This window comes from Chaetodon trifascialis, assembly GCF_039877785.1.
Source record: "Chaetodon trifascialis isolate fChaTrf1 chromosome 24 unlocalized genomic scaffold, fChaTrf1.hap1 SUPER_24_unloc_1, whole genome shotgun sequence".
Lineage (NCBI taxonomy): Eukaryota > Metazoa > Chordata > Actinopteri > Chaetodontiformes > Chaetodontidae > Chaetodon > Chaetodon trifascialis.
The window spans coordinates 1740001-1754336 of record NW_027255838.1 but is presented as its reverse complement, the minus strand read 5'-3'; positions in this window follow the sequence as shown (position 1 = coordinate 1754336).

Here is a 14336-nt window from a genome sequence, read left to right as displayed (position 1 = left end):
GAACGTAATGGACGTGCCAAGCAAGCCAGCGTGTTCCATAGAAGGTGAAGCTACACCTGGTAAGCGGGTGGTGCTGAGATGCAGATCCTCACGAGGTACCCCCCCTCTGAAGTACAGATGGTCAAAGACAAGTGGAAACCAGATCTTGCCCCGTGACGCCTTCTTTGACACTTTTGGTGGTGCCTTGTACTTACCGCAGATCACACAGCAGGACTGTGGAACTTACTGCTGCACGGTCGAAAGTCATGTCGGTATGAAGGACTGTGAGCTTACACTCTGTACACCACCGCAGAGGAACTACAGACTTGCAGCTATAGCGGCAGCTGTTCCTACTGTGCTTGTGGTCATCATCGCTGCCGTTACCACGATTTGCTTCTGCCGCAGAAAGAAACAGAATGAAGAGCCATTTGGCAATGAAGTACTGGAAGATGATCTCTCTCCCCTTAATCGGTATGGAAGGGCCCAGGGCAGTGCACAGGTGAGGAAAACTTTGCTCAAATGAATTTCTGCCTGTAACAGTGTTAGTCATTTGTCAGTGTATGTTTAAGAAATGTCAGTGATCTGATGATTTGTTCACAAAGAGGCATCTGGTTGTATAACGAGGTGGGTGAAGGGTTCAAGAGAAAGGACGAAGAGATGCGGCAAGAGGACAAGGTCGTTGAGGAGCCGGACCTTGTGAATAAAATTCAAAAGTGAATGCATGTCTCTGTTTTATGATTTAGATAATGATGTTGGGCTGCACGGTGGCGCAGCAGGTAGAGCGCGTGTCTCACAGCGAGAGGCCGGTTCGATCCCCGGGTCGAGCGGGGCCTTTCTGTGTGAATCTTGCATGTTCTTCTCTCCGGGCTCTTCGGCTTCCTCCCACAGACCAAAAACATGCTCATTAGGTCAATTGGTGACTCAAAAAAGAAATGTCCTTATGTGTGAGTGTGAGCGTGAATGGTTGTTTGTCTTGTGTGTTGCCCTGCGATCGACCCCGTTGACAGCTGGGATAGGCTCCAGCCCCCCGCAACCCCGAAAGAGATAGGCAGTATAGAAAATGGATGGATGGATGGATGGATGGATGGATGGATGGATAATGATGTTAGGACGACACAACTGTAAACAGATGTGGGGTCCGCACAAAGATGTGGGCTCACAGGACTTGACTGTACTAAGATGTTGAGTTTGATATGGTTCATGTAAGAAGTTACAGAGGTATAATCCCGTGATGTGTTGCTCCAACAGACGACTCTGATGAGGTCACCATTTCCCACAGTGGAGCATGCTGTTGCGCATGCAGCTGAGCTCGCAGGTGAGTTGTCGTTTCCTCCGCCAGAGGGCTGTCTTTATTTCTATTTTTTTCCATCTGGCCGCTTCGCCTGTCGTGTTTCTTGGCGTAGGCTCGCTCTCGCCTCCCTCTGAAAGGTAGCAGATGCCTTTTTTGTAAAGATCGCTAGCTAATCCTAACGCTAAAGCTAATGCTAAAGACCGCATGGGGTCAGCATGACACGGGACCCCCTCGCAGCCCTCCAGCGTCTGGGACATGCGACGCTGGAAATGCTCCGGAGCTGAGGAAATCCCGAACGGTAGGCGATTGAATGCATATCGTCTGAATGGGGTAATGAAAGTTGTGAGGAGTGAGCTCTCCTCTGACAACGGGATTTGCCAGAAGCCGGAGGTGGCGTTCAGCTTCATAAACACTTGAGCCGCAGTCAGCATGGCTAGGGTGTGGTCTACTGCTGGGAGGATGCGTCTCTCTCTCCACACGCACTTGTGTTCGGTCCACACACAGCCGGCTGTGCCTTGGGAGCCACGACCATGCCAGCACACCAAGGTGTGGCTTGGGTCACTTTGGAAATCACCCCCATGTCCTCCATGCGTTTCAGATCCGCTCGGACTTTTTCGCGCATTGGCAGGGGCACTCGCCGCGGGGTTGACAGGGCCTATGGAACAGCTCCGGGTTCCAACTCAATTTTGTAGGGCTCCTTTAATTTCCCTAAGCCGAGCTTTAAGGTCCGCCTGCTGGGCTTGCACTGCATAGACCCGCTGTATGAGAGTGAGAGCTTTTAATGCAGGGAGACCGAGCAGTGGCTTGCACAGTCCCTCAACGACACAAATGTGTTGCTCAGTTGCTCTCTTTTCAAAGCTCAGCTTCCCTTTAAATCGCCCTTTTACCTCCAGTCTGTGATGTTCTGGTCCATACAGCACTTTCTGGTGGCTGCAGGGTCCCATGTTTTAATGGAGAACATGCTGCTTGGGATTGCTGTAACAGTTGTGCTGCAGTCCAGTTTGAAAACAGTCTCTTCTCCATTCAACTGCAGCTTTTCTTCCCACTCATCACTCTCCTCGGAGCACATTTCTCCCAAAAAAGCAAAGTGCTCCTCCTCTTGACTCTCTCTTTGTGCCATGGAAATGTCATGGACCCCACCTGTAGACCTGCATTTCTTAGCCAAGTGTCCCTTTTTCTGGCACTTTCTGCACTCAGCCTCACGAGCTGGGCAGTCCTTCCACAGATGTCTCCTCACCTGTCCACACCTGCTGCATCCGGATGACTGTGTTCATTTTCTCTTTCACTGCCTTTTGCTCCCTGGTGGTCTTTTTCTGCATTGTCTCAACATGTCCTGCAGTCTGTTCTGTCCCACGTAGCACTGGCTGCTGTTTTTTCACTGCTGCACTCTGTCTCACTCGTGTCATAGCTTTTTCTAATGTCAGATCTGCGTCCAGCTGGAAGCTTTCTGACAATTTAGCATCTCATATGCATTCCTCTTACTTACACAATGTGCAGGGAAACCCTCTGTTACTGCTTGGTATGACTGTTTCTGTGCTTCCATCAGTGGAAATACATTCAGGATATCTTCGGCATCATCGCCGGCGGCGTACATACAAGCATTCACCTGAAACTCCTGGGATTGCTTGTGCAGCCTTGACGCTATCCTGTGGCGTTCAAAACGCTTCATCCATCTCTGCCAGTCTTTTGTATTGGCGAAGTCGAACTTGCCTGGCGGCGCTAGCTGTGGCGCCGATGCTAGCTGTGGCGGCATTGTTACCCGTGACGACTTTGCTCCTTCGTCGATATTCTCCACCGTTTTCTGTCGCTTCTTTTTTTCCGACACTTTTCAGGTTTAGTTCATTTTCCTTTGTCCTTTACTTTTCCATTTTTCCTTCTAACACCATGTCATGTTAACTCTCTGACTTAATGTGAACAAAGATGAGACGGAAGCCAAGCAAGTACGTTGCAAGCAGGTTGTGTTACATACAAAAAGGTCCGGGTGGAAACTGTAAGCAGCGTAAACAGTAAAGCTCAGCTATATTTCATTTCACAGAACATGATCAGGCGGCCTGGGTCATAATAGCTAACATTGCGATTAATAGCAGATGAGTTTTGGATAGGTGCACAGCGGGTGACCCTCACCGGTCACTCAAGTGTCCGGACACACCGACAGGATGGTCAGGATCTGATGTCAGTTAACGCTGTGTTTCTGCACCTCTGAAAGGTCACACACAGTCCAGGTTCGCACAGTCACATCAGTGCTGTCTGAAAAGTTTAATTCTGTTTCCTCTGGAGAGTTTCCTCTTTCCTGTCAAGTGTATAACTGCATTTTTTAGCATTGGTGCTTAAATGTTCCACATATCTTGCAGTGGTGTTACTGCACGCAGCGTTTAAAATGACTGAAAGCAGACGCTCTCATCATCAAATTGTTAAAAAAACTCTTGTGCTGCTGGACATAATTTAAAAGGCTGTATGGCTACGGGGACCAGGAGAGGATTCGGGTCTCTGAAGCTGAGAAAAGAGTTTATGCATAGGTGCAGATTTGGACGACATCAGAGACTAAATGACGCTAAAACTGTGCAGAGACTCTCAGCATAGTTTTTTATGACATGGCTCTTTGGTGCAAGCATCAACCCGCCAGTGTGCTGGAAAGCCATCTGACATTTACCCTTCAAATGGAGAACTGACCCAGGCTTGGGGTCTGGCAGGTTCATTTCAGACCCTGCTAGCAACGATATCGTCGCTCATACTGACAGGATTGTCACATCCATGAGACCACAGAAAGACCTGAGTTGTAGTTAATTAACCATAAAGCCCAAGGTAAGAGGGTAGAAAGGGTTCGTATGATAAGATACAACACAGAATGCATACAGTTTTATTTCCTGCACGAGTACATAAGAAAGTCGAGAAACATTCAGTTTTTTTCTCACACTATTGTCCTCACCAGCAGCATTATGCCGTTGCCAGAAGCTCAACAAATGCAGTTCAATTCATGCGTAGGCAATGTGTGACCAGTACAAGTAACGAGGTCAACGAGCCAATCCCATCTGCGCCATCTGGAAACGGATTACGGGTCTTCATCTTGTGAACTGGTCGATACCACAGCTGTCGATACCACAGCTGCACGTCACGCATTGTCTTGAAAAGTAATCCCAGAGCAAACCAAACAGGCTCCATGGAAACGAGAGCAGGCTGTGATACTTGCACAGAAGCTCGCTGTAGGGAGAACAGGGTAAAGGTTGTTTTTAGGACACCTTTGCACTGGAATTTGATTAAATGCAGGGAGGAGCTGCGCTGTTTTGAGTAATGCAAGGGAACTAGGCTAATGCCTCCTCCCAGTGGCTCGTGACGCTAATGTGTACATATACACAACTCAGAGGGAAACATGCATTTTACTACACAAAGTCTGTGTGATGTACACACACCCAATCGCATGTACAGTACTTTAGAAAATACACACACTGCAGTATTTTAGCACTTAAATTGTCCCTATAATGGTGATTGTGACGCTATATGTCACGATTGCAGTGCATGTACAGATAGACATGTTTTTTATTGTCATGTGTACTCCGTCCAGCTGCCATGGGTTTAGAAGACATCAGTATCATCCATCAATAAAGTTAATAAATGTCATTTATGCAGCAGCTTTCAGACAAGAATTACTGCTCAGAGTGTTTTTCAACAAAGAAATCACATGCACCAAGTGCTTCATCAAAAATGGATGTGAAATGAGATGAAGAATAAAACCTATTTGATAATAATAATAATAAAAATAAGATAGAAAATTAGGATGGAATAAGAACCGTCAAACTGTTTTCGTCTTCAGTAATTTGAGACGTGCAGGCGAGAACTCGTGTTCGCACTCTGGCTATCAGCACCTCTGAAGCAAACGAGCAAAACAGTCTCCCAGTTTCCCGACAGACACAGATTCACTCCTGGTCTTGATTAGGTGAAATAAGCCAGTTTTAGCCTCCCCCAGATTATTTTGCCATGGGTTTAACCTCACTGTGGGCATCATCTGTGTCAGGCGCAGCCTTCACAGCCTTAAAGGAAGCACAGCAGTGCAGAAGAACAAGGCAAAGCACAAAAGTTTCAGGCCACGACTGAAAGGCTCAATTAAAGACATAAGTTTTATTCAGCAAGCTGCTTCCCTGCTGTCTATCAGTACTTTGCTCCAAAGCTTTGGCACATAATTGACAAAGGCTGCATCCCTAATTTTCTTTCAGCTGTTGCTGGAAACCGTCAGTATACCACCGGCGCTGATCCTAAAGGCATATCGTGAACAAGGGATTTAGCAATGTAGCTTGTTCCTAGCCCATTCAGGGTTTTGGTGTTAACATTACACCACAAGTTGTTCCAGTGTGTGCAGTCTATCCAGTAGATACGTCTGAATGTTTTTCTGCCTCGTATTCACGAGCGGCCCCGTCTCCTCCCAGCCGTCCTGTCATTACCAAACATTGTGTGGTCGTTTTAGCCCCTTGCCTCTTTGTAGCCCCCGCTCGCCTGGCTCTTACTAATCCTCTGGTACAGATGACTCAGTGCGCGCTCAGTTTGTTTGTGCGTCTTAGCTTTGCATGTGCTTCTCATGTGTGTCCGTAGGAAGAGGTGGAGGCGGACAGCAGAAGCAACACGAGGACCGAGCCGGCAGAGCCGACCCCACGCCAAGAAGAGGTGACGACCAGACGCAAACACACGTGCATCAGCGCACGGCCACAGACTAACCACTGCTCGCCGTCTGTGATCAGGTCTCCTCCCCAGCGGGTCGCCACAACTCTTCGAGCAGCATCCACAGCAGAAACCGAGGAACGCTGCAGAGGATCGGAGGCTTCCTGCAGAGCTCCCCCACGCTGCTCAGCACGAGAGGTTAGTGTGTCAGTGTGCGACATTTTAACTTTCAGTCTGCTGCTCTGCAGGGGAAAGGACCTCAGGCTGCACGCGATTCACTTCAAACACAAAGAGGAGCTTCAGTACGGTGGAGCAGCAGAGTGACACTCCAGCGGAGGGTTCAGACCGCTTTTCATCCACGAGGACAGAACAAACGCCTCCACAGCTGACGACATTTCTGAGCTGCACTAACCTTGTCAGCCACGACAGGAAGTGCACGTTCACTGTCATTAGATTCATCTAAATTTGACAAGTAGGAACATGAAGGCGGAACAGATCAGTGGAAATCATCCTCAGACTGTGGAAACACGAAAGTCATTTTACTTGATAAAGTAAATAGAAGTACAAAACAAAGATAAACGTCCACTCTCCATAAAAAACGTGTTGATAATGGCGAAGAAACGCTGCCAAAAAGTCTGCAAATGGTGGTCCAGTCTGACTCGATCAGGTCGAAACGCAGCCTCCTGCTTTCCTCTTGTCGGCTCAGACCTGCCATGCAGTTCTCTCCGCTGACTCTTTTCAGTTTCCAGACCAAATTGTTCTTCAATACCTTCGACTTTTCGGCGCTTCGGACAGTCACGCCACCTGTCGACGTCACACCGGGTCAGACCGCCTCGGGCGCCGCCGCTCGTTGGGCTGACACGGCGTCCTGGATGCCTTTAATGCAGCGTGAAGGTAAGAACCCGCAGCTGAAAGGTCGGCGTCTGGAGACGCATTTAAAGAACAGCTCCTGAAGGAGGACAACTCTGCATTTTTCTCCTTGTCAGAACGTCTCATGGAAAGGCCAGAATCCAGAGGCTGATGCTGATGTGTCGTTCCTCTGAGCCACTGGGAGCCCTCCGCCATCACCATAAACACACACGCCGCTTTATTTTCAGTCAAGCCCACACACACCGTCGTGCTTCCCCAAATTCTCACCAGAGCACCAAGCGTGGACCAATCAGCAGCCCGCAAACACAGTCAGTCTTTTTAAAACCAAAGCCTGTTTTTGAGTTGTTGCTTTATTTCAGCATGAGCAGCTTTTAAGGAGCAAGAAGACGACTGAACTGAAGTGCGTCTTAAAGCCAACCAGCGAGCAGTAATGTGTCGTTAGAAGTGCAGCCTTTTCCATCGTAGTGAGCTGCTGCATTGAAACAATCCTGGAAGAAACCACCAAGACTGCAGTCATCAAATGATGAAGGTCTGCGTCAGCCAATCACAATCTGCCCTTACATGCACTCCCTCCGTCCCTCTCCGTCTCTCCTCCTCCTCCTCCTGTCCCTCCACCCTTCATCTCTCACCTTGGCTTGTCTTTTAGCTTTGTTATTGTACTTCCTCCATCACCTCACTCCGTCTTCCTTCATCTTTGTCTTCCTCTCATGTCTCCTTCCTCCCTCCCTTTCATCACTCGTGTCCTTTCCTTTCGCCTCCTCCCCTCGCCGTATCGTTCTCTTCCTCCCATGCTGCTCCCCCTCCTTTCTCTCCTCTGATTGCTCCTTTCTTTTTTTATCTGAGCATTTGCTAATTACAGCCGTGACACTGTCGTCTTTACAGATGCTCGATTGTCTTCTCATATCAGCGTCTCAGCGATCAAAGGACATTGTTTTCAGTATGAGCGTTTTCTCTGAAAAGACCAAAAGCAGCAATGAATTGATGCTCCTGACGAGTGCAGATGGCAGACTTCCAGACTGCAGTACTTGTAGAAAAGCCATAAATCTGTCATTCAGATGATTTCTTCACATTTCGTTCACGTTTCATTGAACCATCACCAGCAGAAAATGAAAAGATCTCTGGTCCAGTCGGCTCGTTCCTCTGCTCTGAACTTGTCTCCGCCAGGAAGATGATGCGTCTGATGAGCGGTCGGGCTGGAGCAGCCTCCTCTTCCTCCCTCAGTCTGACCACAAAGGTGAGGTCTTGTCTTGGGTTTTTGTCTCGTCATTTCCTGTTTTATTTTGAAAAGTAACTCTCCTCTCGTTTCAGGTCACTTGCTCTTCCTCATGTCTCCAGTCTGATTGTCTCCCCGATTACCTGATTGTTTCCACCTGGTTCCCTTTTCCCTCATGTGTTCATATAGTCTGCGTTTCCCTTTGTCTTGTGCCAGTGTTCGTCCCTGTATGGTCACGCCAGCGGTCCTTGCCACAGCCTCCGGCTTTGATATCGAACTTCTTGTTTTTCTTCCTCTGATCTAGAGTGATTTTTTGTTGTATATTTAATAGACCAGTTTTAGTTTTCGTAGATTTCCTGACATAGGTCTTTCCTCGTTTTCGAGTGATTTTTAGTTGTAGTTTGTATTGTTTTGTTTATCCTGTTTATTCCTCCGTTGGAGTGATTTTCTGTTCTTTGTTGTAGACGTTAGTTCTTTAGATTACCCTCCCTTTTGGAGCGCTTTCTGTTTGGTAATTTTGCATAGTCTGTTTTGGTTTCTGGTTTCTTTGTTCATGTTTCACAGCCGTGTGATTTCCCCTATGGAAGATCACGCGTCAGATAATTTCATAGCCTCTTGTTTTCTCACTCTGCCCAGAGGTTTGTTCAAGACTTCTCGAATAAAGTCAGAACTGTTGAACGAGTCTCTGCATCTGAGTCCTGCTTTGAGCCCCAGTCTGACAAAAATGAGTCATTTGTCACAGTTACTGGTTACTTACTCCTGTAATGAAGTTGCTTTACCAGTGGTTGCATATGAAAATAATTGGACCTTCCAGGAACTTGTATGCACACACAAACTTGGATTACTTTTAAATGTTTGTTTCATCTGTCTTAGTACTGCACTCATAGCTATATTATTTTAGTGTTACGATGCCACAGTACACAGTATGTGTACCCATCTTTGTACACATTATCACTGATGTGACAGTTATTAATACTCCTGACCACCAGAGGGCGACAGTTCGTAGTGCTCCTCCTTGTTCACTGCACTTGTACGGTCTTGGTCAGACCATGATGCTGGACGTACATGTGAAGAGTGTTTGTCGCAGTATTTGGCCAAGTTTCTTTAGTTTACGTTGCTGCTAATAATCGGTAATAAATAAAGTCATTGGAACTGTGTTATTTAATTTGAAAAAGTAAGTAGTTACATTTCAAGCTGCCACCAAAAGTAGTGGATTCACCGTATCTAATTACATTGTAACGTGTTAACTGCACACAGCGCTTGCACATTCTTGCGGATGCAGTATTGATCGCAGACTGTCTTCTGTGTCAGGGATTAACTTTGCTTGTGCGTCCAGTCACCTGATATATGATACATCTGAGCTGTGACTTAACTACAGCGCGCGTGTGTGTGTGTGTGTGTGTGTGTGTGTGTGTGTGTGTGTGTGTGTGTGTGTGTGTGTGTGTGTGCGCCGCACTCGAGACCTCTTGTAAAGATGGCTTTCAGCTCCAGTGGGGCTTCGGGGCGGCTCATGTGTGATGTGAAAGCAAAGAGGAAGAACAACAGGATTCTGTGACGGTCGATTTTAGCGCCACTGAGTCCATCTGCTGCGCACGGGAACTATCAAGGAAGCAATCTGTTTGATCTGTAGCATCATTTGGTAACCATGGCAACACGTATGCGCATCAGCAGATGAATGCGAGGATTTGGCCTGATACATCAGACGGTGGAGAGCAGTGAAAACAGGTGTGTTGTGTATTTTGGCGCAGCGACAGTAACATCTCCTGCACACAGCTGTTTTTGAGCCGTTCTTCTACCTGTTTGTAATTGTTACAACAGATGATGGCTAGCTGTGGTCTGGACTAGTAATTCTCATGATCAGCAGCATTCCCGTCACTGACACTGCACAATGAAGGAGGTACCTGTCAGTCCATGCAGCGTGACCTCATGTTTACACCCTGTGGCACATTTTGCAAATAGTCGGCAGAAACACACGTCGCGCCAGGACGAAGAGCAGATAATGGTTCATTTTTCTCCTTTTTATCAACTGAACCAAACGACAGGTGTCACAGTGTGCAGGATTAAACGCTCCTCAGTAGATTCCTTACCCCATGATTGTGTAGCGATCGATATTTAAAGCCAGACGAGTGGAGAGCAGCACCCCGTTCAGCCCTGAAAACAAGGCTGCTTCGTCTGCATGTTCACAATCATTGTGCTGCTGCACCGTCCTAAAACTGAGCAACTCTGTATCAACACAGCATGACGCTGTTCACATGACATGATATGAACACCTTCAAGCATCCTTAAAGCTGACACACACACACACACACACACACACACACACACACACACACACACACACACACACACACACACACACACGCAGAGGCTAACTGTATTAATAGGAGTCTGTATTGTGTCAAGCAGGTCTGAACAGGATCAGTGTGAGAGACATGGAGTTGTCTGTCAGTCTCAGTTCATTAACGGATGATAGATGACCTGCACTGTGTGTGCGTGTGTGTGTGTGTGTGTGTGTGTGTGTGTGTGTGTGTGTGTGTGCGTGTGTGTGTGTGTGTGAGAGAGAGAGAGGTATGTATGTGTGCTTTCGAGTGTGTGTTTTCCTGCTTGTGTGTAAGTGTAATTTCTAGCCCTCAATCGGAGGCCTTATCAGGTGCAGGACATATGGATGCCTCCTTCTCTCCTCCTCCTCCTCCTCGTCCTCCTCCTTCTCTCCTCCTCCTCCTCCTCCTCCTCCTCGTTTTTCAACTCTTGCACACCAACTTGTATTTTTCTCTCCCCCTCTTCCTCTCCTCCCTCTCTTCCAATCTCTCTCCTGCTCTTATTTTTCAGTACTGAAGGATGCTTTCTTTAATTGCTGTCCTCCTCATCCTCTTCCTCCCCATCTTCACCTCCACTTCTCCTGCATCTGGACCAGCTGTCATCTAACTCTCCTGCTCTGCTCTGCTTTTATTTTATTTTATTCCCCTCCTCCTCCTCTTCGAACCTGTCTCCAGTGTCACAGTGTAAAGATAAAGTACAGTATCTGTAAATGAAACACAGCCAACTGTATGATGAAGAATCATAACATAGAACTGGATATTAGCATTAATAATAATAATAGCATGATGAAATATTGATCGGCTTGACGGGTTGTGTGCGCTTCAGTTAAATCTGGTTCAAACAAATCTGTCTTCTCACAGTCCAAACCTCTTGGTTTTGGTTTTGATCGTGAAACCTGCGACATGGCCGTGCTTCACCTCGAGACTCTATTCATTGTTTGTTCACTAAATCCATCTGAGCAGGTGTGTGCGCCCTAAATCTAACCAACCCAGTGTGTATTGCCTTAATCCTACTGTAACAGACACATTTGCTCTAAATCCATATGATCGAGTGCCGAAGTCAGACTGATCGCTGACTGTGTGTTCCTTCAATCCAGCCCATCATAATATATAGTTCCTAAATCCATCTGATCGAACGCTTATTCCCTCAGTGCATCTCGTCTGTGTGTGTGTTCCCATCAGTTGTTCTTTGAAAATCCGCCTGCTCCCAAATGAAACTATAAATAAGGTGATTGGAGTAATGATCGACTCATACAAACAGAAGGGGTCCCGGCCTATCTCTGCTTTTTATCGAGCTTTGGGTGAGAGCAGGAAAGAATCAACGCTTTATATAAAAGCAAAATGGGAAGCAGAACTAAAAACCCAAATACAAGAGGAGGAGTGGTATCACATGTGTGAGACACAATGTACATCAACAAATTCATTAATATGGAGGGAGTTCTGCTGGAAGAACCTAACTCGCTACTTTATAACACCAAAGATAAAATCTAGGCAACTTGCTATACAACGAGACTGCTGGAGATTATGTGGGAGCATGGAGGCAGATCATGCACACATCTTCTGGAATTGTGTAAAAATGAGGTTATATTGGCAGAATGTTAACTCAGTTGTAAAAAATGTTTTGGGATATGGAATACCAAACGCCTGTCCAGTGATGTATCTTGGGAATATTGAGAAGGTTGTAATGAAAGAAGATCTGTACTTGACTAAAGTATTACTTGCAGCAAGCAAGAAAGCGGTCACAAGAAACTGGCTTAACGTGAACGCTCCAAACCAGGAGCAGTGGTTGGAAATTGTCCAGGAAATCCTTGTAATGGAAAAATTGACATACCTGTTGAGACTCAAAGAGTACACATTTGAAAAAAACTGGGAAAAATGGAACATTTATACGAGACACCAAGACATCAACTGAACAAAAGCTAAATGGAACAATGGACTGTACAGTAATACTTCCAGACCGTTTGTTAGTTTCATGCTGTATTGTTATTGTTTTTGTTATACACTTGTGAAAACTCAATAAAAATTTAAGTTATAAAACAGAAAATCCGCCTGCTCATTGAATATCCATCCCCTCAACCCAAATGACTGCAGAGTGTGCGCTACTACAGTTCACGTGTATGTTCCCTGCATCCAATTCAGCGTCCAGTGATGAGAGTACACACCCTGACACACTGAGAGCCTATCGAGGAGAGATTTGTGCACAACAGTGCATGAAACAACTGTGAATGTGCGTGTGTGAGAGCGTCCATGTGTGTGTGTGTGTGTGTGTGTGTGTGTGTGTGTGTGTGTGTGTGTGTGTGTGTGTGTGTGTGTGTGTGTTTGCATTTCCATGTCTGTCTTTTCCAATAAGTCCTCATATTTAAGCTCATTGCTTCCTCAGAGTCAAACAGCTGTTGGTTCATATGACGGTTTCTGATTGGCTGCCGCTTTGGTTAAGTCAAGATAACTAAAGCTGCGTGGTTTTGACAAGGAGAAGATGGCGGCCTTTGTTGGTCTGAGACGGGTTGCACATTGCTGGCTCGTTTGTCAACATCACATGTTTTACATGCTGTACTAATATTCACTGTGCTTGTGAGACATTGTATCGTTGTGTTCATGCTAGTTGTGTTTGAGCCTTGTCAATCTGGTGTGCCACTTCAGTCCACACTGAAGTATTTGAATGGACTGCAATGAGTTTTGGTGCATACAGTCATGTTCCCCTCAGGATGACCTATAATAACGGACTTTTCATCGAGCACCGTCATCAGGTCACCTGTGACCTTTGACAGATGTAACATGATGGATCCAGTGCGATGACAGGGGGGATTATTCAGTTCAATTCAATATTCCTTTATTCGTCCCTCGAGGGGAAATTCCAAATTTCACAGCAGCATCAATAAGTGAATATCATCATCCTAAGAAAATGTACCGAAAATATTGCACAGGTTGTTGCCCAGGTGCACAGAGTGTTTCACACGTTCATGTTCAGTTCAGTTATTGCACAGATTGTAATACAGATTATTGTACCGTCTACAGGGAGCAGTTCTTGTTGTGCAACATAACAAAGATAGGTTTTTACCATCTTAAGAATATAGCCAGAGTCCGCCCGTTTCTCTCTCAGGCCAGCACGGAGGTGCTGATGCATGCTTTTATCTCTTGTCGCTTAGATTATTGTAATGCCCTGCTCTCTGGTCTTCCCAAAAAGAGTACCTCAAATTTTCAACTACTACAGAACTCGGCCGCTCGCGTGCTGATGAGGGCCAGAGGGCGGGAGCACATTACACCAGTTTTAAAATCGCTGCATTGGCTCCCCGTGCGTTTCAGGATAGATTTTAAGGCTCTTTTATTAGTTTTCAGATGTCTTAACGGTCTCGGGCCTTCTTATTTATCTGACCTTCTTTTACCATATCAACCCTCGCGGACCCTGAGGTCCTCCGGCTCCGGCCTCTTAACCATACCAAAAGTAAGAACTAAAACACATGGGGAGGCGGCTTTTAGTCATTATGGCCCCCGACTGTGGAACAGCCTGCCGGAGAACCTCAGGGCCGCAGAGACCGTTGATGTTTTTAAAAAGAGGCTCAAGACTCATTTCTTTAACCAGGCTTTTAATTGATGTCTGATTTTTCTCATTCCTTTAATCAGGCTTCTTATCTTATCATATTTTAGTTGTATGTTCTTAAGACATGACTATTTACTATTTATTTCATTTACTCAGTTTATTACTAGTTTATCTATAGCTTTCATTTATAGTTTATTTACTATTTATTCCTTTTATTCCTTTACTCATCTCATTTCACTCAATGTTCATGTTTTATACATTGTATTATTTTACTCTATCTTATCTACTCTACTTATTGTCTTATGAACTTTTCTTCTTTTAAATGTTTATTTATTTATTTATTTTTTCAACTTATTTATTTATTTGTTTATTTTTTAATTCCAGTGTTTCCTCGGCGGGTCCTCCACACTGAGAGATGTGTCTGATCTGTTGCAGGGGGGGCTGTCCTCGGGCCCTCTTGGCCCGGCTGGTTGGGGGACT